At 45.2% G+C, this 25,546-nt stretch overlaps 1 protein-coding gene across 3 annotated transcripts in view; it reads right to left on the bottom strand.

Annotated features, from left to right (window-relative positions):
• Positions 1-25,546, bottom strand: part of AGBL4 (AGBL carboxypeptidase 4) — a 3,151,866-nt gene that overhangs the window by 2,521,443 nt on the left and 604,877 nt on the right. The window lies entirely within an intron of this gene.

The raw sequence follows: 25,546 nt of genomic DNA, 5'->3' as shown, positions 1-25,546 counted from the left end.
GCTCCATAGGACCTGAAGCAAATTGTTACACCGTTTAGAAACACAGCATGAAGATTATTAAAAAGCTGTATAGTTAGTCTATATTATTGGTGAATTATATGACTGCAGATGTTCCCATTTCTTTATTGTTTGGCTGCTTAGTTTTAGCATTACCCCTTGAAATAAGCGTGCACACTGCGGTGTCTGGAGGTTTGCTCCTGAACGCTTGCCTAACAAACGGCTTTCTGTCTCCATGCCTTCCTCCTTCCCTGAAACAAACAGGAAGTCCCAAGACTAGTACAACAAGGAACTCGCCACTAATTGAGCAGTGTCCTAATACTGTACACTGACTCCTGATAGCTCCTTTTAGGCTTTCGCAGTTAGCATCTCCTGGAGTCACTCTGATGAAAACAGCATGGAAGTCAATGGGAAACCACTGGAAATGGATAGAGCTGTTTTACAGTCTCAGCAGTTAATGTGCATTTAAATGTTTTTCAGGCGGTTAATGCAGTAATTCCTGCATTACAGTTTTCTATCTAGCGGTCTAATGGCTGCTGAAACATACTGTAGGTTTTAGATTTACTTTTATGTTTTGTTCGGCTAACTTAAATGGTTTACAATTACCAAAAAAAATAAAAAATAATTTTTTAAGACTCCTAAAAGCATGCATTTTTTTAAATGAGTTTAAACAAGGTTTGCATGGCAATAAAAATGAGAAAAAGCTTAGCTTTAATTCACCTGCCTCGATACCTATAAGACTAGAGCCACAGAGAATATGTCATCGAAAACTGATTATGTAATATTTTCAACAAGGCTTTATTAAAATGCAGTATGTACTAGCAGATGTCTTCCTTTATTAGGTACATTATGAAGCAGCATTTCAGGTACCAAACCCAGCCATGATCTCCACCCCTGCCCAAAGGTCCACTTATATACCTATTGGTGTATATATATATATATATATATATATATATATATATATATATATATATATATACACATATATATATATATATATATACATATATGTATACATATATGTATATATATATATATATATATATATATATATATATATATATATATATATATATATAGAGGAGTGAAAATGCATCAGCATCATGACCACAAACATTAGCTTCCTATCACACCCTTTGAAAAAGTTCCCACCCAGGGCCATAACGCGTAAGGGCAGAACGAAGGCTGTGATTTCATCATACTCAACAACTCAGCTTGGATGAGCGAGGGGTGGTGTGCTTTATTGTGAATGCTATCCCCGATCTCCATACTTGAGGATTGATTATATGTGTGTATATGCCACTTTTCTATTATCTTAATGTGAGTAGCTGCTACATATATTTTTCAATCAATAAATGGAGAGCAATAGATCCTTTGTTTTTATAGCTTTGAGAGGCATTGGTCATATCTTTTGTAAGGATGGCTATTGATTGAATCTACAAGATCTCAATTCCTTTCGATGTGGGTGGAATTAAGGAGCTTTTCTCTTTACTGCTTGTTTTGACCTGCTGTTTCATACAGAGGTCAATTCCAAAGCGAATAGTGATACAGGAAGTGCTGCGCTGACCCAAAAAAATTATCAATAAAGTGAACAGCAGCTGACACACAAACAAACCAAGTCACACCAACATGTATGTAAAACAAGTGCAGCGCTAGAGTCCCAAACAAAAACTAGAATCATGTATGGAACAAGTATAAATCTGTAAACTAATAGAAAAAACCTAAAAGTAATTGGGGCCCCTGTTGAAGGCTTTTCAGTCAAAACGCGTAGGGCGTTTCAGCTTCCCACGTTGCCACCATTTTATTTACTTGCGATCACTTTTTACTCTGTAAAGGCTTTTATTCGTTAAAATCCTTAATTTTTGACCTACGCCATGTGGAGCCTTTTTCTTTTTTGCTCCATGACTCCATTCTCAACTGGTTCCTTTTGACCTTTTGGTTCCTGAATTGGAGAGTGTGCGAGTGAGCGGTTAATTTCCACCCGTGACAACCCTTCCATATCGGAGATCGCGACCTAAGGGACAACACCCGGGCGGATTCCACGGGAGGTCACCTCCACAAGCTCTAACAGACGTACTGCTATACGGCAGATATGTCCTACAAGATCTGGTAAGAGTACTTAATCTTTTGATGTCTGTGACGTGTTCCCTGGGGTTGCCTTACATCTAAGTTCCTGCCTACATAAGCCGTCCAGCCCAGAAGATCTCTGCCTTCACCTTGGTCAACATCACAGAGACTATCTGCGTTCCTGTTAAAGACTTGCTTGGCTGACATTCCTTCTGGCTCCAGATCCTGCTTGCTGTTCCACTACGCTGTTCCCTGGCTTCCTGACTTTCTGGCTTGTCTGACTATCTGTTCCAGTTACCAAATTTTGGCTATGTTTTGACTACGTTTGTTCTATTTACTTTTATTATTAAACCAGTGTGATTTACCTGTACTTCTGTCTTGGTCTGATTCATGGTTTCTGACATAATGCAGGTGGTCAGACACTGAGGCTAGTTTCTGTGTTCTTCACCTACAGCAGCCCCCTTTCCCATAAGGCAAGCAGGACTACCGGTATTCAGTTGCCCCAAGGTCTTATACACGATGCCATAGTCCCTGGCCACCACGATGGAGCAGGCGCAAACTGAGCAAAGCAAACAGGTACTTGTGGTTGGCAGACAGGCAGAGTGGTACAATCAGAGTCCAGGTACAAAGCAGGCTAGGTTCAGAGTAGTCAGCGTCCAATCCGTAGTCAAAAGGCAGGCAGAATTCAGAGAATAGTCGATATATCTGATCATAAACAGGGGAATCCAAACAGCAGAGCAGAACAGACTGACAGAGAGCTTGAGCACAGATTACACATGCTATCACAAGCTTGAGACTGCAGGTTTGGCTGGCTTAAATTAGGTTTGTTCTCCACCCAGAGACTGACCACATCAATAACCTTGCAGGTGGACAGATAGACAGGGATGCATTGTAGCCAAAACCAGGATTTTGGAATGAGACCAGCAGCTGTCAAAGAACAGGATAGTTTACACGCTGCTGACACCAGCTAACTAACTAGACAAGCAAAGAGCAGCGACAGAATGATGAGTCCACCCCCCTGCGCGCTCTTCCCTATTGGGGCACTGTACCTCTCTCTGATGCTGCCATCAAGGAAGTACCACTGCTTCTGGGAGTTAGACACCTCATCGATGGGAGTCTCAGCTGTAATAGTTCCCTTTAAAATGTAAATGAAGCAATATGGGCCCTTCAGGCAGAAATGTACAGAACAGGAATAAATGAAACTACCAAAAAAAAAAAAAAATTGGCTTCACTCTTCAATGAATCTTATTTATGAGCATTCTGTATTTTAATTTGGGCCCATTGTACAGACATTATATTACAGTTTAATATATGACTAGAACGATCTATTTATTCCCGTGACTTTGGAAACCTGTTGGGTTCAGTAACTGCATTAATCCAGCCATATTACATACTACCTGCTCTCCTGCTAATGAGCACACATGGGACTTCATCATCATTTGTACACATACTCCCGACAAAGACCAACAAGACTGAGTTAATCTTTATCATAATGACCCTTACCCTGAACTTGGAGTTTTATCTCCACTGGTAAGTAATTAAAATCCACCGTTCAGTGTGAGTAGAGACATATTACATTTGCATGTCTGAACTTCTATATTTTATTCATACATTTGTTATAAATGGCTTAGCTTTGGCATTCAGTGCATTATGACTTATAGGTTTCAGCCTATGCTGTTTTCAAGGCAACTAGCATAGAAGGAAGCATAGAAATATACCTGAAGTCCAACACCAGTATTTTTTTAATAGGTATCCCAGCTGTTTTGAAAATTAAAACATGCAGTTCCATCTGCAATACACACCCCCTCTCTGTCACTGTCCCCCAAAGACTCTCCAAGGTCTAGTAACAGTCCTATTCTGAGTTGAATGAGATCCAGTGTCATCCAACCAACTTCCTGAGAGCCCAGGTTGTCATTTAAACCACCTGTTAGAGGTATGTCGTCTAGGCGCCCTACGATGTTGCAAGGAGTAAAACTGCATCATTACATCAGTGACACTTTCTGCATTATTGAGGACCACCAATCACAGGAGAAGAGGTGAATGAAGACCCTACACATTGTGTGACCGCCAGGAAGATATATGAAAAGGGTATGTATAAAAAATATTTTCAATTGAATCATGTTGGGGTTGGGCTTCCAAGGATAGGCAGAAAGGAGGCTGGTATTAGACTTCAACTATACTGTAGCGTTGATTTACTTTTTTTTCTTTACACCTGGGTATTCTTTACAAAGTGAAGATTCAACCTTATTCACTAAGCTCTGGGGAAAATGAGTGCAATTACACTTGCAAAGTGCACAGTCTATTTGTCTTCAGTAAATCAACCCCAAGTAACTCAAGTATATAGATATCAAACATGTTGAGCCTTAAAATCCGCCATGAAATCACAAAAAGGATGGTACCCAACAATCTCCTTAGGCAACACTTTAAAAGACAATACAGGTGATCAGTTAAGAGATAACTGTGACTTATGGCCCTCAATCCTACATTTGCAACAATACCTTACATGTGTTGAGCAATTTATGTTTAAATAGACATGTTAGCCTTACATTGTGCATTTTAATTGGGGTGTGTACAGGGTGATAGGAGTGCTTTAATTAATTTTTTTAAATTAGATTTATTTATTTTATATCATTTTTTACATTTTTTTTTAATTGTTTTATTTATTCAACTTTATCGATATCACAAAGAGGCTAACATGCTCCCTATGTGATAGCATTGGACAGGTTACAGATCCTTTTAATGGGGACATCAGGGGTCTATTTAACCCCCAATCTCCCCCCTGCCCTCTACTGTAGCTAATCAAGCATAGATCATGCTTAAAGTGTTTGTTAACCCCCCAAAAAATGGATCCTGTACCCTTAAAGCATGTTATACAGCACAGTGCTTGTTCTGTGTCAATTGGCCCCCTGTAACACCTGAAATACCTGGCTGATCCTGCCAGATTCTACCCTCCCCTCTGTATGCTGACCACGATATATCAGGGCTCAGAGTATGTGCTTCCGTCATCCGCAGCTATCTGTAGCTCTTCTCTGTCTCCCTCTGTCATCCTCCCCCCTCCCTGCCTGTTAGCTCTCACTAGCACTGCTCTGCTCCTCTCCCTGCTTCTTCAAAACTATCTCATCTTTATATCATCCCCTCTGTCAGATAAAAAGCCTGTGCAGACGGGGAGAGCAGAGAGCCTGGAGTCACGTGATCGCTAGGAGATGCTGTGAAAACAGGTAGAAATCAGCTTTTTATTTTATAAAGCATAGGCATTAGGATACAGCTTTTTATCTGACAGAGGGGATGATATAAAAATCACTTTAATTAGCTACTATAGTAGCCAAGGAATGACAACTGTGAACCCAGAAGTGACGTAATACACATTGCTTCTGGGTTGATTAGTCACAGGGGTGATCTGGGAACAGGAGTTCCCTGATCACCTCCTGCTCTAACTATAAGAGCAGGTTCACGTTGTCTTGGACTCCTCAGAGGAATGGGAGAGCCAAGGAACCAGGTGCTGCACAATCACTTTTACCCGAAAGCCCTTCACCTGCTGCTAAAGTCAGTATCAGGCCATGAGCATGCTTTAAAGTGGTTGTAAAGTCACTACTGAGAAATCCTTTAATCCCCTCTCTTACAGGATGATACAATGTGCAGTATCTGTGTTTTTTTTCCTTTATTATTGCGCAAAAGATCTTATTTTACAGCGCCCCTGGGTACTGACGTGACCTGCCGGTGCTCTCCTTCCCCGCTCCGAGCACTACAGCGGGAGGGGCCGACTATCCCAGCTGACATCAGTCGGGAGGAGAAAGGTGAGAGGTCACGTGAGCGCCCAGCACACAGTAAATAAGGTATTTTGCGGAGTAATTAAAAAAAACACAGATACTGAACATTATATCTTCCTGTAAGAGAGGGGATTACAGGATTTCCCAGTAGTAATGTTACAGCTATAGTGGCGGGAGGGGCGGGAAGAAGATGGATCACACACAGACTTTTAAGCTGACAGGCAAGGAGGGAGTGGGAGAGAGGAGAGAAGCGGGATGACAGAGGCATGTAACCTGACCAAGGTAATAATGGATAAGCAGCCACGATTATCATGGTCAGTACACTAAGGGAGACATAGGAACAGGCAGGATCAACCAGGTTTTTTAGAACAGAGAGAGGGACAAATGACACAGCACAAGCACTATGCTGTATATCCTGCTTTAAAGGATCATGATATTTTTTTAGGGTTACAACCACTTTAAGTCCCTTGTTTACCATGCCATTTATAAATGTACCTTGGTAGACAAGGGGTTACTCCGTAATAAAAAATAAAAAAAATCATTGCAGTGGGCCCCCTGCGCTACAAGGGTTAAATGTTCATTAACTTTAGGGTGTTGAGGAAGAGGCTGTATTTCTTACCGTATTCCTCTCTCCAGCTCTCTTTTTCTTGTCGCTCTGGCCTGTGGGCAGCCACTTAGCGTCATCAAGTATAATGCAGCACTATTAGCTATAAGTGTTTAACTGTGCCTTAGAGAGGAGGCTTCAGGGGGCCAGTTGCATAGATGGAGGGAGCCTGCTAGAGTTAGACTTAACAAGTATTTAACACATGCATTGTGGGGGGCTCTACTGCAAAGGTCATTTTTTTTCTCTATGCCTGGAATTGGGCTTAATAGTCTTATACCTGTAATACTAACCCAACGCAGGCAATTGTGTGAATGTGCCAGTGTGTTGTAGCTATTACAAGAACATCTTGTCATCCCCAATGGATTTTCCAATAAACACTACTAAGAGCACAACTCTCCATTTCTATTTGAATTTAAAATAGGAGAATTTTCTATACGCCATTAATAAATCAAGAAAAAAAATATTATTTTGCTATTTATATTTAATGTATTGATTTAATTCTGCCAGCCAGCTGGATGAGTGGTTAACTTGTTACTAATTACGGAATGTAAGGTAATACATTCAGCAGTGCTCGATCTCTTCTCTCATAAGAAATAAGGTCACTAACCATGAATGGAGTCTGCAAGTTTAATACACTGTTATATATTCATAACCTAAGCTGTGGTTTTTGTTTTTGTACACGTAAATCGAAACATGCATTTCTTTCCATCAATATACAAAAAAGAATTTTCATATTTTAAAAATAAGGTCACCTTGTTGGAAATATAGTATATTTAAAGCACAGAAGAGAGCATTTTATATTTATTATAACGTGTGCCTATATGCAACTCTCTTAGCTACTAGCTAGAGTTTTAATTTGTCGGCTTATTCAGTAAGCCAATGGGCAAAGTGCAGTAAGATATATCAGAGGATTCAACTGACTGCGAAGACTTGGGCCCCATGTATAATGCCCATACCGCACGTTCAATGTACCCATGGGTTTGGTGGGGGTTAGCTGTGCTTTCCCATAGAGCAGGGGTCTCCAAACTTTCTAAACAAAGTGCCAGTTTATTTGCCTTCAGACTTTATGGTGCCGTACCGTTGCCAGTGGGAGCAGAAATTTTCCTGGAATCAATGGGAGTAAACATTGGGGGAGGAATAGTGGCCCATCGTTGGTATTATTGAAAGGAACAGTGCTCCATCGTTGATATCATTGGGAGAAATATTGCCCCATTGTTGGTAATATTGAGAGGAATAGTGCCCCATCGTGGTATCATTGGGAGGAATAGTGCCCCATTGTTGGTATTATTGTGTCAGAGAAATAGTGTCTGGGAATAGGCCGTGGAAGTACTGGCAATCTTGCCAGTAGAAGAAACGGGCGCCATAGGTGCATCATGTGACAGATGGTTCCCCCTGCTGGCCTATATAAGGCTTCCTCTGTCTGACCCAAGTTGCTGGATTGTCTTCAACTTTTCCCTGTTCCTGAACCTATGTTATACTTTCAAGTGATTCCTGTTGTGACCGTGGCTTGCCTCCTGTCCTGATACTTGCACCTGCCTGATTATAAGTGTTTGACCCCCATCTTGGCTCACGGACTTTGCTATACTTGTACCTGCCTGATTACCAGTGTTTGACCCCCGGCTTGGCTCACGGACTTTGCTTATTACTTACCTGTGATTGACCCTCAGCTGGCCTCACCACAGCCTCCAATATGCTCTCCTGCGTTTTACCCTCAGCCAGGCTTTTACTAAGTGTCCAGCATACTCCTTGTTGTCTTCTCAAGCAAAGTCTCCAAGTGATCATCAGCTCAAGCCTCCTCAACCTGCTGGCAACCCGTGCTTCTTTGAGCCTTATACCTCCTGTACCACCTTCAGGGGTATACTGCACTTAGCCGCAAGGGGAGCCTCTCTCAGCATCTTTGCCTCAGAAAAGGTACCTAACACATTGGGAGGAATTGTGCCCCATTGTTGGTATCATTGAGAGGAATAGTGCCCCATTGTTGGTATCTTTGGGAGGAATAGTGCCCCATTGTTGATGTCAGTAGGTAGAATCAGTGTCCCGCATCAGTGGGAGGAATAGAGCATCGAGGTCCGTAAAAAGGCAAGCAGAGGGCCGCATCTGGCCCCTGGGCCACAGTTTGGAGACCACTGCCATAGAGCATAGGCGTGCGCAGCCTATTGCATTAGGGTGTACACCCCAAAGTTCAAACACACATGCATGTGTGAGTGTCTACAGATATATGACCCCGTCACATTGATCTCCCTGCCAGCACAGTGAAAGAGAAGTGCGTAAGCTCTTCTCTTATGGCAGAGCCGATAAGAGGGAGATCTTTGCCATCTCCCGCCTGCACACAGAGTGATAATGCTACTACGCACAAGGTGATTAGGGTGTGTTTAGGCACACCCGGCACACCCTGTGTGCACACCTATGCCATATTATGTCCTGCGGTTTTGGTGCATTTCTGAAAGCACAGCAAAACTCCTGCATGCAGGGCTTTAGGTTTGCTTTCAAAAAGTGCATCAAAGCCATGGGACATAATAGAGGTCAATGGGAAAGCACAGCTAATCCGCACCAAACCCATGGGTTCACTGCACCGCACACGTGGTATGGGCAAAACCGCACCGCATAAGTGTGAAAGGTGCTTTGAATATGTGTGGCTGCTTTGAAAAAATGTATCACCACACAGCTTTATTGAACAAGCACGCAACAAAATAGAGCTCATCATTCTGCATTCAGATTGCTTTTCGGAGGGCATTTGACAGGCAGTGAGGTGGCATTTTATCATCTCCTCACCGCATGATTTACCCCTATAATGCCCTGTCAAACTCTGCATTTTTAACTACGTTTATGATATACTGATAGTTTTTATATATCCACATTAATGCTCCTCATCTTGATGTTTCTGTCCAGCTCCCCCCTCCCATTCCTATTCTACTAGAAAATTATAAAGATATGCCCTTTATATATCTATTATTCTTAATATTTTAGCTGCTTTCTGCTTTAATGCAAGTATAAGACTTACCCTAGTCATTATTTATATAAATGTTACTATATTTTTACAGGTATGTACTTTGTGATTTTAGCTTCCTTACAATATTGTAATTTTTTTGCACCTTTTTTTTAAACTAATAAAATGTATTAAAAATAAAATGCAGCAGCCGTGAAGCAAAGCAGCCCGTCTGGCTGTTATTTTACAGTTTGGTAGGTAGCCAGAGGTGGTAAAACCACAGCTTAGCAGCCCATTTATACCGCCTTCCGACCACCTATCTGAAAGAGACTTTCGTTTTGGATAGAGTAAGAAAGGGTTACTACCTCTGTCAGGTTTTTAAAGCTCTTTGTGACCCCATTATTTTCCTTCACATGTTTTGTTGATTGGTGCCAGAATTGAAGGTTAAATGCCTATTACCATTGTGAATAGTCTTTTCACATTCTCTCCCAGATTTTGGTGCTACCTAGGACAGAAAATAAATTATAAGAGAAGTGCAGGAATTAAAGACAACAAACACACATACTCACCAAGGTGGATGCAACACTGATCCTATGCCGCATCTCTCCCCCTCCCCATGCCTCTAAGATCAAGAAATGAGTGTTCAAAGACCACTGATCTCTCAGTTCTCGGTCTTCAGTGAGCAGAGAGCCGGCTCTCTGCTCTGCCCCTCCGTCGCTCACAGGAGGCTGTCTCAGTCTCCCAGTGGTGCACTGAGAGGCTGAGCCAGCTGCTGGTACAGACATGTGGGTGAATCCCGACATTAAAATTGGGATCCCTCCAGAGTCTGGACCGGCTGAGTGATGTCAGCTGTCAGTAGACTTTAGCTGCTATTGGCTGAATATGGGTCACAGAAATGCAGAACTAAGTGCACTCCTGAGACCTAGAGCTTTGGTCCTACTCCTCCGTTAAAAGCTCCCTAACGGAACACAGATCGCAGTACAAAACTTTACATACATTCTAACAGGGTTTCACTAACCTAACACTAAAAAGGTGTTGAAAAGAACTCGTTATCTCTTGAGTATAAGATATAAGCAAATTAACCCTCTCTGTGTCATTCAAATAGTGATAAACAAAAACAAAAACGTATGTATAAATTCATATAAATAAGATGATTTTAAAGTGCAATGTGCATATAGAATATTGCCAAATATTTAAAGTGCGTAAACAGATACACAAAGTGCTTAGTGCTCCATAATGATAATAATAAACAGTCCTGATAAACAATCAAAAAGTGATGGGTGAAAGATCCTAAAAATCAACATCAAATTGGTGTGTCCATAAATGGTGTTACCCAACATGCTCATGAAATCCTTGGTGCTGCAAACCATGCTCCGGTGTACTTCAGTGGCCCTCCTAGGTTATTGTGCTCACCTCAGAGCGTGTGACCCAGCTGTTACACTGAGTCAAAACACAATTTGGAGCCACCCCTGGCCTCTGTACTGATTAACAGGTACCGATCTCCAGCTTGGTTCAATGCAGCTGGGCTAAGAAAAAAAGGACTGGACTGTTGCTCAGTGGTCCAGAGTCCTCGCAAATTTTGCATTTCATTTGGAAATCGTGGTCCCAGAGTCTGGAGGTAGAGTGGAGAGGCACAGAATGCAAGTTGCATGAAGCCCAATGTGAAGTTTCCACAGTCGGTGATGATTTGGGGAGCCGTGTGTTCCTCCAGACTCTGGGACCACAATGAATTTATACATACGTTTTTGTTTTTGTTTATCACTATTTGAATGACACAGAGAGGGTTAATTTGCATATATCTTATACTCAAGAGATAACATATTGATTTAGTTTACTCTAGCGCAGCGCATATATTTTTTCTTTATATCAGTTTGCACGGCTTATGAAACGTGATCTGCGCCTGCAGCTGGGTATTATCACTTTATTGGCATTTGATCGTTGTGGCTCGCAAGATTTTTTTCCTTATTTATTGAAAAGAACTTACTTGACAGTGTTAGAGACTAGTGATTGGCTGCTCAGGCCTGAGCGCTGCATCCTAATGCCCTGTACACACGATAGGATTTTCTGATGGAAAATGTGTGATAGGACCTTGTCGGAAATTCCGACCGTCTGTGGGCTCCATCACACATTTTCCATAGGAATTTCCGACACACAAAGTTTGAGAGCTTGCTATAAAATTTTCCGACAACAAAGTCCGTTGTCGGAAATTTTGATCGTGTGTACACAAATCCGACGCACAAAGTGCCACGCATGCTCAGAATAAATTAAGAGACGAAAGCTATTGGCTACTGTCCCGACGTACGTGTTTAACGTCACCGCATTCAGAACGATTGGATTTTCTGACAACTTTGTGTGACCGTGTGTATGCAAGACAAGTTTGAGCCAACATCCGTCGGAAAAATCCATGGATTTTTTAGTTGGAATGTCCGATCAATGTCTGACCGTGTGTACAGGGTATAAGAGTAACAAGCATTCCCATACCTGGAAATGCTGAGCATTATCTGAGGGCCCAGGAGTGATCAAGGAGACTAGCAAAGGTCAGGATGGGGGTGAGCTTTCAAGAGACTGTCATTTTGTTAACAATAAACCATGAGTACAGTAACCCATCCTCCATTATCAATTAATTGGACACATTACTGTTTTCTACATTGTATAATGACTGGAACTACAGGAATTGATCCAAGATTCCAAAATCTTTCACACTTATCAGGGCATCTTGAATTGGTGAAATTTAGCTATGGGTTGTTAATGAACAGCAAAGTATAAATAGCACTTATGTTTTCCCTAGGAACCAATTACCAGTATCTTCATCCAGGTTGGTTAGCCTAACCAGAGGTTATCACCCAGGTTATCACTCACGGGCTGCTATAAAGGCTTTTTAACACCATGGGCCATTGTAATCCTTTAAAAAGGCTTGTAATTAAAATAATTATGTTACCTTTTCTATATATGAATATACCTATATATAAAGAGAAGATGCAGGAGTAGGCGCAGGGCTGGCATGACAGGGTAGCAGGGCAAGCAGGTTACTTAAGAGTTAACCTGGGGTTTAGTTGGTTAGTGTAGTGGGGGTGGCCAGAAAATTTCTGCAGTATAGTCAGGGAGGGTTAAGTGTCCGATGGTCAGTCAGAGGTCACCAGACGAAAAACTAGCTTTTCCACTCCTGCCTGCCTTTAGTTTTTAGGCCTGTGAATACCCATGGCCGAGATGGATGGTTTCCTGGCCCAACTTAGAGCAGCTGATGCATCCAAGGCCACTGCCTGGCTGCAACAGCAGATCGCCTCTTTGTCACGAGGGGAGAATGCGGCAGCAGGAGAGTCTGGGGGCCAGCATGCTCGGAGGTCTCGGCCTCCGGAGCGCTTTTTTCTCCCCTCCTCCCCCGAGCTCAGCGCCAACATGGGAGCCCCCCTACAAGGGACCCTCCAGGATCATCGGCACAGCTATCCACCCAGACGGCTGGTGTCACGCTGGGAGGAATCCCCATTGGAGGCGGAGCTCTTCAGGCAGGAACCGCGGTGCGGCTTCCCCCCGTCCCGCCTGCACGTCGCGGGAGGCAGGAACATGCGGCTGCATCTCCTGGTGATGCTCCGGTCAGGGAGACGGCCCGGCGCGGGAGAGATCGCTTGTCGGACACTGACCAGTTGTCATGAGCGGCTGGCGGCCATCTTCCTCAACAAGATGGATGGGTTCTCAGATCATGGGCGGAGCCACTCACGCCCCCCCCGGGCAGCGCGGAGAACTGCAGGCAAGAAGGCCCCCTGCTTGAATGGCACTGCTGGATCGGGAGCGCAGCACGGCCTGGGTGCTGAGACAGGCAATCCCGGGGCTGGTGCATCCGCGAACGATGTCCCTTCTGTTGCTGGTCGGCTGGATTATTATTATTATTATTCAGGACTTATATAGCGCCAACAGTTTACGCAGTGCTTTACAATATAAAAAGGGAGACAATACAGTTATAATACAATACAATACAATAGGTTTAAGAGGGCCCTGCTCAGAAGAGCTTACAATCTAATAGGGTGGGGCAGGTGGTACAAAAGGTTGTAACTGTGGGGAATGAGCTGTTGGAAGTGGTAGGAGATTAGTTGGAGACGTGATAGGCTTTCCTGAAGAGATGAGTTTTCAGGGATTGCCTGAAGGTAGCAAGAGTAGGGGATAGCCGGATAGATGGAGGTAGCGAGTTCCAGAGGATGGGAGAGGCTCTGGAGAAATCCTGGAGACGAGCATGGGAGGAGGAAATGAGAGAGCTTGAAAGCAGGAGGTCTTGAGAAGAGCGGAGAGGTCGATTTGGGTGATATTTGGAGACAAGATTAGTGATGTAGCTTGGGGCAGAGTTGTGAATGGCTTTGTATGTTGTGGTTAGAATTTTGAATTTAATTCGCTGGGTGATTGGGAGCCAGTGTAGGGATTGAAGTAGAGGGTTGGCAGACACTGAGCGGTTGGTAAGGTGGATAAGTCTGGCAGCAGCATTCATGATAGACTGAAGAGGGGATAGCCTATGGAGAGGTAAGCCAATGAGAAGGGAGTTGCAATAGTCAAGGCGAGAGATAACAAGGGAGTGAATGAGGAGCTTGGTGGTTTCATTTGTTAAAAAAGGGCGAATTTTAGAGATGTTACAGAGGTGAATTCTACAAACTTTTGACAGCGATTGGATTTGAGGCTGAAATGACAAGTCAGAGTCTAGGATTACACCTAGTACCCTGGCGTGAGGGGAGGAACTGATGTTGCATTGTTGATTTTGATGGAAAAGTCATGGAGGGGAGCACGGGCGGGGGGGAATATTAATAGCTCAGTTTTAGAGAGATTTAGTTTAAGGAAGTGGTGCGACATCCATGCTGATATGTCAGTTAGTAAGTTAGTAATGCGAGAGGAGACTGAAGGAGTGAGGTGAGGAGTAGACAGATAGATTTGGGTGTCATCAGCGTATAAGTGGTATTGGAAGCCGTGGGCAGTTATTAAGTGACCAAGGGAGGAGGTGTAGATAGAGAAGAGAAGGGGTCCAAGAACCGAGCCTTGGGGGACCCCCACAGAAAGGGGCAATGGAGAGGAGGAGACAGAGTTGTAGGTGACACTGAAGGAGCGCTGTGATAAATAGCCAGAGAACCAGGATAGAGCAGAATCTCGGAGGCCAAGGGAATGTAGTTTATTGAGAAGGAGCGGGTGGTCAACAGTATCAAAGGCCGCAGAGAGGTCAAGTAGTAGGAGTATGGAGTACTGGCTGTTGGTTTTAGCAGTTAGTAAATCGTTAGTGAGTTTTAGTAAGGTAGTTTCCGTGGAGTGCTGCGAGCGAAAGCCAGACTGTAAGGGGTCAAGAAGGTTATTTTCATTGAGGTAGGAGCTAAGACGGTTGTAGACTAAGCGTTCTAGAAGTTTAGAGGTGAATGGGAGTAATGAGATGGGTCTTAAGTTGTTCAGGTCGGTAGGGTCCAGTGAGGGCTTTTTAAGAATGGGAGTGATCTGTGCATGTTTTAGAGGGGAGGGGAAAATGCCACTAGAAAGGGAGAGATTGAAGATGTGGGTGAGGGAGCATAAGATAGAAGAAGAGGGTGACCGTAGTAGTTGTGAGCGAACAGGATCCAAGGGACAATTGGTTAGGTGGGCATCCGAGAAAATTTTTGTAACCTCTTCCGTAGTAGCCAATTCAAAAGAGGAGAGTGTTGAATGTGCTGCTGGGCAAGGTATGATGGGTGGGGAAGACGTACGCACAGTGGAGATGTCCTCACGAATTGCATCGATCTTGTCTTTGAAGTGATTGGCAATCTCTTGGGCAGTGAGTGAGTTAGTGGGTAGAGGGGGTGGTGGATGAAGCAGAGAGTTAAAGGTTGAGAAGAGCCGACGGGGACTGGATGACAAGGAATTAATAAGAGAGACAAAGTAGGCTTGTTTGGCAGCATGGAGGCATGAATTGTATTTTAGAAGGGCAGATTTATATAGGGTGAAGTCTTGCAGGCATTTGGTTTTACGCCACAGTCGTTCAAGAGCACGGCAATGTCTCTTGAGATTTCTAGTGTTGTCAGTTTGCCAGGGTTGTAACGGTCGGGGCCTAATTCTGCGTGTGGTTAGAGGAGCAAGTGCATCTAGTGATGATGAGAGTGAACTGTTGTAGACAGAAGTGGCCAGGTCAGGACAGGACAGGGGAGAGATTATGCCATATAGGTGGTCAGTAGCGGAATAGAGAAGAGAAGGGTTAAAGTGGCGAAGGTTTCTACAAGTAATTGTTTGCTGCTTGGAGGGATGGGTGGTTGGAGGCAAGGATACAGTCAAAGTAATGAGGTTGTGATCAGATAGAGGAAAGGGGGTATTGGTGAGGTTGCCAGGGTTGCAGAGATGGGAGAATACAAGGTCAAGGGTATTACCATTGGAGTGAGTGGAAGTATGTGTCCATTGGGTTAGGTCAAAAGATGAGGTTAAGTTAAGAAGTTTAGCTGTAGTTGGGCTGTTAACATTGACAGGAATGTTAAAGTCACCAAGAATAATGGTGGGTATTTCAGAGGAGAGAAAGTAGGGTAGCCAGGCAGCAAAGTCATCAAGAAAGCGCAATACCGGTCCTGGAGGCCTACAAATTGCTGCAATCCTCAGAGAAATGGGAGAAAACAGACAAATACAGTGCATCTCGAAAGAAGAGAGGGATAGAGAGGGAGGGACAGGAAGGACTTGGAAGGTGCTTTGTGGGGACAGAAGGAAGCCAACTCCACCTCCTTTCTGTCTGTTGGGTCTGGAGGAGTGAGTCCAATGGAGACCACCATGGGAGAGGGCAGCAGGAGAAGCTAAGTCAAAATTTTGAAGCCAGGTTTCTGTTATGGCGAGTATGTTCAAGCCATGAGAGATGAAGAGGTCATGTACAGATGTTAGCTTGTTACAGATGGAGCGGGCGTTCCAAAGCGCACATGAGATTGGTGGGCTGCTTTGAGGAAGCAGGGGGATAGAAATTAAACTGAGTGGATTGCGGTGGTTGCCAGAGGGGGAGGGGTATTGGATATGAGGCTTGCATTTGGAAAATGACGGACCAGGATTAGGAGAAATGTCACCTGAGACTAGGAGAAGGAGGAGGGTGAGGAAGGCAAGGTGGGAGTGGGATGTGCATGAGCGCACGTGTCTAGTGGCCCTGGTGTTTATGTCAGCATGTGGGTGCAGCAACTGCAGGAGATGATGGGTGCCATAGTAGGGAGAGGGTAGGAGTGAGGGTGATATGTGCATGCTGCAGGGAAGAGATGAGGGGTAGAGTAAAGATAATTTGAGGATAGAAGACACCAATGTGAGAAGGAAGAGAATAAGGAGCATGTTAGTGGATAGAGAGTGGGAAACTAACCTAATATAAAATAAATTTCAAAGGTGGTTTGCTTGTCGTCTTGCAGAGTGGAGCAGAGTTCCTGTTGTTCATGCAGCTTTAGTTATCCTGCTTTTGTTAAACTGCGTCGGTGAAACTGCGCATCACTCGTGACAGAGCCGCTCAGGACAGAGCCATGATGTCTGCGCCTTGCCCCTGTCTGCGCCACCCCATAAGCTGTCATAAATTTATAGAGAGACTAAGCTGGGATGCATTTCTCAGTTGGTCATTATTGGGTCTGATGTGAGACACCTGAATATGGGGAGGAGATGGCCAGGGCCAGGCCAGCTACAGATGCAGCATTCAACAGATCCGAGGGTGAGCTGTCCAGGTCAGACGATGGCAAAGTGCCGATCGTTCATCGGCGGAGGATTCAGGACATACGGCTGCGGGATCCTCTTCTGTGCAGCCTGGTGAGTCCATTACTAACCCCCTCTCTTTTTTGCAGGCAGTGTTGGGTGGTCTTTTGGGCATGGGGGTGGGGGGCATCTGCACCTCACTCATAGGCCCGGGCGTCTGTTGCGTCAGGTTCGGGCGCTGATTTACAGCACCTCTTGACGGGATTGCGCACACTAGTACAATGGTTCTAGGTAAGTACAAACACTGCTTCCCCAGTTTCCGGTTGGGTACCTGGCCAGATGGGGTCGGGGGCCTTGTCCTCCCCTCTTACATGGTCTGTAGCAGACGGGATTATGGGTACGGCAGGGGGGGTGGTGGCAGGGGCCCAGGCTGGGTCGTCAGTTTCCGACAAGGCCAATACAGCGAAGGAATCGAGTAAGGTTCCAGACACTGTTCTCTTGGCTGACGCAGCCAAGTGTGAGGTGTAGGTATGCTCTGAGGGCCCTTTGGGAGCGCATCTCAAACCTGAGGTGGGGGATAAAATATGGAGGGATGAGTATGTGGATATTTTTTTCCTTGCTGCCGCTTGAGAAGTTCAACTTGGACCGGGTTAAACCAGATGAGTCAAAAAAGGAGGAGGAAGGAAAGCGTTGTTACCGCCTTATTCCCCGCTCCTTTGTTAACTGGCTACAGGCGTTCGCTATTTTAGTGAGTGTGATTGGTGAGAACCATCCCGAGAGATGCTCGACGCTCTTTTGCTACCTGGATGCCATTAGGGAGGCTCGGAGGGTGTATGGGGTGGTCAGGCGTGGCTCCAGGACGACAATTTTGTGGCGCAAGTGGCGCGCAGGTTTGGAAATGGTTGCCGTTTCAAACATGAGTGCTCCAGCTGCGGGGCAGTCACACTCTGTCTCTGTGTCTTAAACAGGGAAAAGGCCACTCTGGAGATACTTCGAGAAAAAGGCATGACTCCGTTGAGGGTGGAAAGGATGCCTCCTTTCCTAAATAGGTACCTGGACCGAGCGGCTGCCCGGCTCCTGGAATTGGGTTTTTTACGGAGGGTTTTAGGACTCCATGTTCGCTCAAGCGCATCCCCCCCGGTGTCCAAAAATTTACTTTCTGCCTTGCTGTATCCTTCGGTGGTTTCTGAGAAACTAACCAAGGAAGTGGCATTAGGGCGCATGTGTGGCCCCTTCCCATTCCCCTCCATTAGCGGATTTAGTGGTTTCACCTTTGGGGGTGGTACCCAAGGAGGAGCCCCAGAAATTTTGTTTGATTCATCCTGTCCTTCCCTAAAGGGGGCTTGGTTAATGACACGATCGACCCGGGTGCCTGTTCTGTATCATATACCTCCTTTGACGCCGTGTTTTTTTAGGTCCATCATTATGGACAGGGTGCGCTCATGGGCAAAACCGATGTGGAGGCGACCTTTCGGCTGCTGCCGATCCATTCGCAAAGTTTCTATCTCCTGGGGAGCCAGTGGCAGGATGCTTTTTATGTGGACCAATGTCTGCCTATGGGCTGTTCGATCTTATTGTCTGATTGAGAATGGGTGGTGCGGGATGTGTCGTATATCAATTCCATCATCCGTTATCTTGACGATTTTTTATGCGTGGGCCCTCCTTCCTCTAGGCTGTGTGGTATCTTGCAGGCTACTCTACAGCAAATTTCGGAACGCTTTCGTATACCAACAAGACTGACAAGACTGTCGGCCCAGTGGTCGAGCTTAGCTTTCTGGGTATAGTTATAGATTCCCAGGCGATGGAATGTCGGTTACCAAATGACAAGTTGCTTGCTCTGCAGGCAGAGATTTGCGTGATGGTGGGTAGGCGCAAAATTCAACTGTGACAGCTACAGTGCCTTTTAGGAAAATTGAACTTTGCATGCAGGATCATGACTATGAAGAGAGTGTTTTGTCGTCGCTTATCGGCTACGACAGCGGGTGTCTCTTCTCCAACCCATTTCATTATGTTGACACAGGATCACAGGGAGGACCTGTGCATTTGGCATGTTTTCCTGGACTCTTTTAATGGCCGGTCACTTTGGATGGAAGGGCCGTTGAGTAATTTCGATTTGGAATTTTATACCGATGCGGCTGGGTCGTTGGGATATGGGGCCTTTTTTGGGGGATGATGGAGTGCAGAGATCTGGTCGGAGGACTGGCGGGGGGGCGGGGTTTCTCAAAAATCTTGTTCTGCTGGAACTGTTTCCAGTTATTGTCACAGTGGAGATCTGGGGTAAGTTCTTTCGTGATAGGAAGATCCGTCTACATTGTGACAATTTGGGAGTGGATTAGGTCATCAATCAAGTGGCGGCTTCATCAACGCCAGTGGTATGCCTGTTGTGGCACCTGGTGTTGCGTTGTCTGCAATTAAATGTTTTTATGTATGCAGTGCATATTCCGGGAAGGAAGTGGCTGATGCTTTGTCTCTGTTTCAGTGGGACAGATTTCGGGAGTTGGCGCTGGGAGTGGAGCAGCACAGGTATCCATGTCCTCAGCAGCTGTGGCAAATTGCATTGGAGTCGTCGCAGGATTGATCCGGAATTCTGTTAGCAGGAGTACGTGGTCTGCCTATGCAAAGGTTTGGCAGGAGTGGTTCGGGCTGCTGGAGCGGGTAGGCCAAGTTACAGGTGAGGGGGTGGTTACGGTCTTGCTGTATTTTATCTGCTTGAATTATGCAAAAGGAGTGTCTGTTTCAGCAATGGACCGCAAGATAGCGGGTTTAGCTTTTTGGTTCAAACTAATGGGGGGGTTATGATTTTACGAAAGCCTTTATGGTTAAGCAGGCCTTGAAGGGGTATAGAAGGGATAACAAGAAAAAGGTTACAGCAGTTGACTATTCAGGTAAGTTTGGTATGTTATTCTAGGTACAAAGCATGTTTGTTTATGGTGGCATTCACACTGGCATTCTATGGAGCTTTTAGGGTGGGCAAATTGGTTAGCCCCTTTAGAGTGGCTCAAGGGGGACTTTTGGTAGGTGAGGTACACTGTGGAATCACTTCGGTGGCGCTGTTTCTTCACCGGTCCAAGGCGGATCGGTTGGGGAGGGGTAAGTATGTTTATGTCTACGAGGTCCCTGGGTCTTCCATTTGCCTGGTAGCTGCAGTTCGGGAGTATTTGGGCACCCACCCAGCGGTTGGGGGATCCCTTTTTGTGCACTAGGAAGGGTTGCCTTTATCAGTGTTCCAGTTTGGCTCAGCGTTTTCCAGATGTTTGAAGGAGGCGGGTCTTGATCCCCGGGCCTATTCTTCACAATCCTTCCATATCGGGGCTGCCACTGAGGCCGCCCAGTGGACATTGGAGACTTCAGTGATAAAGCATATTGGGCGCTGGGAATCCGACCGGTTCAAGCTTTATATACGCCCCCATTTGGCACAGGCCACATAGGTTTGCATTTGCTGTGTTATGTGCTGGTCTTTACATGTTGGTTATGTTATTTCTATGTTCCGCATTTTTCTTTTTAGGTGATGCGGCCGGTCTCGTATGGATCATGGGACACTCTTATGTGTTTTGGGGGGCAAAACAGGCGGATGTTCGGCCCAAGGGCTGCCAGTTAGGAGTCTCTAGGGAGGTGGCCATGGTCCATTGGATTGGGATCCCGGGTATGTTGTGGAGCAGGGTTTTGCCAGAAATACATAAATATGCTCGCCTGGATCGTGCTGTCTTGGTGTTGCACGTCGGGGGGCAACGATTTGGGAATTAAGTCTATGCTGTATTTGATTAGGGACATCAAATTTTATGTCCTTCGCATTCGCACAGATTTTCCCCATACCCTCGTTGTGTGGTCAGACATGGTAGGCCGCACTGCTTGGAGCTGGGCTAGGTCGGTGGACAAGGTTAACAAGGCCCGCATAAAAGTTAATAAGGAGGTGGGCAGGTTCATTGCTCACAACGGAGGATTCATGGTTGGGCACCGGGAGTTGGAGGTTGAGACTAGTTAGTACTTGAGATTGGACAGCGTACACCTTAACGCAGTAGGAATTGATTTGTGGTGCTTGGGTTTGCAGGACAGCATCCAAAGAGCCTTGCGTTTTTTGGGGCGTCCACAGGTGAAAGATTTCACACCTGCAGGCTGTGGCGGTTGAGATCTTTGGAGGCCTTCTAAATTAAGACCAGTATGGCATAGTGGGGAACCATCTTGGTATGGGATGCTCAGGAAGATGCCAGTTAACCAAGGTTTAACTGGGCATTTTCAATATGGTTATCAGCATTGGAAGTTGAAGAGTTGGTAGTGTTCCCGAGTCGGCGTGCTGCAACTGGGGACCTGGTGTGTCACGCTGATACTATATAAATGTGGGATCTTTCTAGTGCCTTTAAAGATCTACAACATGGTTATGATTGATCTGAAAAAGTATTGGTTGTAAATAATATGTTTATGGCTTATTGTTAGTAAAATGGCATGTATGGCCAAGTTTACTCCAAAAGGGTGTCGTCTTGTTATTTAAGATGGTAAACATAATAGTAGGGTATGTGCAAAGGTATCAGGCCAGCTTGCATCTGTCTTACCATAGTCAAGGATTGTCCGTTTCGTCAATGGACCACAAGATAGCGGGTTTAGCCTTTTGGTTCAAACTGACAGGGGGTTGTGACAAAAGCCTTTATGGTTAGGCAGGCCTTGAAGGGGTATAGAAGAGGTAACAAGAAAAAGGACAGTCGCGCCTGGTCACTTTCTCCATTTTGCAGCAGTTGCTTTTACAGGTAAGTTTGGTATGCAAATCTAGCTATGAGGCCTGCTTGTCCCTGCTTGTTTAGGGTGGCATTCACACTGGCCTTCCATGGGGCTTTTAGGGTGGGCGAATTGGTTAGCCCCTCCAGAGCGGCTCAAATGGGACTCCTGGTAAGTGACGTACACTGTCAAAGTACTTTGGTGGCTCTATTTCTTCGCCGGTCAAAAACGGACCTGTTGGGGAGGAGTAAGTATGTACATGTCTATAAGGTACCTGGGTCTTCCATTTGCCCAGCGGCTGCGGTTCAGAAGAATTTGGTCATCCGCCAAAGGTTGGGGGATCCTTTTTTAGTGTACCGGGATGGGTTGTCCTTATCTGTGTTCCAGTTCGGCTCAGTGTTTCGCCGATGCTTGGGGGAAGCGGGTTATGACCCCCTGGCTTATTCTTCTCATTCCTTCCACTGCCACTGAGGCCGCCCGTGGGGATTGGAGACTTCAGTTATAAAGCGCATTGGGTGATGGTAATCTGACCGATTCAAGCTTTATGTACGCCCCCATTTGGTCTAGGTCATCCAGGTTTGTCATTTGCTGTGTTACGAGCTTGTTCTCCATGTTGGTTTATTTTATTTCTATGTTCCGCATTTTTCTTTTCATGATGCAGCTGGTCTTGTGTGGATCATGGGACTTTATTATGTATTTTTGGGGGCAAAACGGGCGGATGTTCGGCCCAACGCCCGACAGTTAGGAGTCCCTAGGGAGGTGGCCATGGTCCGTTGGATTGGGGCCCCGGGCATGTTGTGGAGCAGGGTGTTGCCGGAGATACATAAGTACGCCCGCCTGGATCGGGCCCCAGACATCTTGGTATTGCACGTTGGGGGCAATGATTTGGGAGTTAGGTCTATGCGGCATTTGATTAGGGACATTAAATTTGATGTCCTTCGCATCCGCACGGATTTTCCCCATACTCTCGTTGTGTGGTCAGACATGGCCAGCCGCATGTCTTGGCGCTGGGCTAGGTCGGTGGACAAGGGTAACAAGGCCCGCATTAAAGTTAACAAGGAGGTTGGCAGATTCATTACACATAATGGTGGTTTCGTGGTTAGGCACCGGGATTTGGAGGTTAATACTAGCCAGTACACGAGGGGGGACGGCATACATCTTAAGGCTGTAGGCATTGTTTTTTGGTGCTTGGGCCTGCAGGACGGTATCCAAAGAGCCCTGCATTTTTTGGGGCGTCCACAGGTGTAAGGTTTCACCCCTGTGGGCTGTGGCAGTTGGGATCTTTGGAGGCCTTCTAATTTAAGACCAATATGGCATTGTGGGGAACCATCTATGGTATGGGATCCTCGGGAAGATGCCAGTTAACCAAGGTTTAACTGGGCATTTGGATATGGGTATCAGCGTTGGAAGGTGGAGAATTGGTATTGTCCTCGAGTCGGCGTGCTGCGACTGGGGACCTTGTGTGGTCACGCTGATAGTAAGTAAATTTGGGGTCTTTTCTGTGCCTTCAAAGATCTAAAACATGGTTACAATTTATCTGGGAAAGTACTGTTTGTAAATAAAATGTTTACGGTTAATTGTTTAAAAAATAAGGCCGGTACGGTCAATTTTACTCCAAAAAGGGTGTTGTCTGGTTATTTAAGATGGTATATAATAGTAGGGTATGTGTAGAAGTATTAAGGCCAGTTTGCATCTGTCTTACCATAGTCATGTGTAAAGTGGTATTAAACCCCCCAAAAAATGTATTAAATTCCAACTCATCAATTCTAAGATGTGGTGGCTGCATTTGTTTTCTTTTTTTAGGCTCTATTTTTTCTCTTTTTATCTGGTGATCTGGCCAGTAAGTCTGTTATTTTTCAACTTCCTTTAACAGACCAAGCTGTCCAGGCAAAGTTTGAGAGATTAGAAAAACCATGTTCCACTAACAGGGATGCTTATGACCAGCCTTTATTCATTTATGTAATACCTTTATGCGAAAAGGAAAAAAAAAAGTTTGCTGTAACTGCTTATAAAATGTTATAGCTGGAGTTTGTATTCAATTTATTAGTCAAGTCCATCTAAATTGGATAGTCTAACACTATCCTTTCCACAAACTCACAATGCTGCTCCCCAAAGGTGTCTGCTTTACTTCTTTATCCAGCATGCAGACACTGCAAGCCTCGGTTCACACTAGTGCAGTACTTGTGTCCCGCGTTTGCTCGGGCAGGGCAGCCCATTCATGTGAACACGTGAAACACATAAAAAAGGTGCATGCACCTTTTTAAAAATGTGGCTGCAGGGAAACCGCATGTTCTTTTTGACCATGCGGTTTCCCTGCAGTTCCTGCACCCAGGGTTGTGCTGCTGTAATGCGTGGGGGTGCAATTCAGAATGACTCTCTCACATGTGCAGTGTGATTCAGTTACGGGTGGTTGTGGGTACGGGAATCTATGCGATTCCTGCAACCAGAACGCACGGCCCCCACTAGTGTGAGCTAGCCTTAGACAAGAAGTGCTTTAACCAGCCGCCGTCATTATACTGTGGCAGGCTGGTTCCCGTGCGCAAATCGCTGTAGGTGTACGTCAGCTGCTTTAAGAGCGATAGGGGGCACGACGCCGGAGCCGAAGTATGTGCCGGAGGCCACAATGTCCGCCGGCTACCCGCAATCACTCTTTAGAGAGCCAGAAGGGGGACCTGTCAATGTAAACAGACAGATCCCCGTTCCGACACGGGAGGAGAGAGAGATCTGCTGTTTCTAGTGATCAGGTACAGCGATCTCTCTCCTCCTCTAGTCAGTACACTGCCCCCACAGTTAGAAACACCTCCCTAGGGAACACGTAACCCCTTGATCGCCCCCCCATTGTTAACCCCTTCCCTGCCAGTGGCATTCATACAGTAATCAGTGGCTATTTTTAGCTCTGATCACTGTATAAATGTCACTGGTCCCAAAAAAGTGTCAAAAGTGTCTGATCTGTCCGCCGTAATGTCGCAGTCCTGCTAAAAAATCGCAGATCGCTGCCATTACTAGTAAAAAATACACAATTAAAATACCATAAATCTATCCCCTATTTTGTAGACGCTATAACTTTTGCACAAACCAATCAATATACGCTTATTGCGATTTTTCGTTTTGTTTTTTTTTACCAAAAATATGTGGAAGAATACATATTGGCCTAATCTGATAAAGACATTTTTATTTATTTTTAATTATTTATTTATTTTTTTGGGATATTTATTATAGCAAAAAATGAAAAATATAGTTTATTTTATAGCGCAAAAAATAAAAACCAAGGTGATCAAATACTATCAAAAGAAAGCTCTATTTGTAGGAAAAAAAAGAAGGACATAAATTTTGTTTGAGTACAACGTTGCACGACCGCGCAATTGCCAGGTAAAGCGACGCAGTGCCGTATCGCAAAAAATGGCCTGGTCATCAAGTCGGCAAATCCTTCCGGTCCTTAAGTGGCAATTCACACAGGGGCAACACGCCCAACTTTGCAAGGCGACTTCAAGGCGACTTCATAGCGACTTCAATGCGGCTTTGAGCGACTTACAACGCGACTTCAAGTCACCCCCAGGACAGGCGACTTTGCCTGTGGCCAATCAGAGCTAATCAGCTCCTGTGACATACAGTACCTGCGCACAAGAATGTGTTTCCAGGGCGGATCGCGCTGGTTCTCGGCAACAGAATACTGTGCATCTGGCGCTCGCTGCAATAGGAAAAACACAATTCCCCTCCAGGAACATACCAGGCTCTTAGGTCTGGTATGGATGTTAAGAGGAACCCCCCTGTTAAGAGAACAGCGTAGGGGTCCCCCCAAAATCCATACCAGACCCTTATCTGAGCAAGTGTCCAAAAAAAAAAAACACACTA

The sequence above is a fragment of the Aquarana catesbeiana genome, linkage group LG07, assembly GCF_042186555.1.
Source record: "Aquarana catesbeiana isolate 2022-GZ linkage group LG07, ASM4218655v1, whole genome shotgun sequence".
Taxonomy (NCBI): Eukaryota; Metazoa; Chordata; class Amphibia; order Anura; family Ranidae; genus Aquarana; species Aquarana catesbeiana.
Note: the sequence above shows the minus strand (reverse complement) of the source record. Positions and strands in the feature narration are given on the sequence as shown.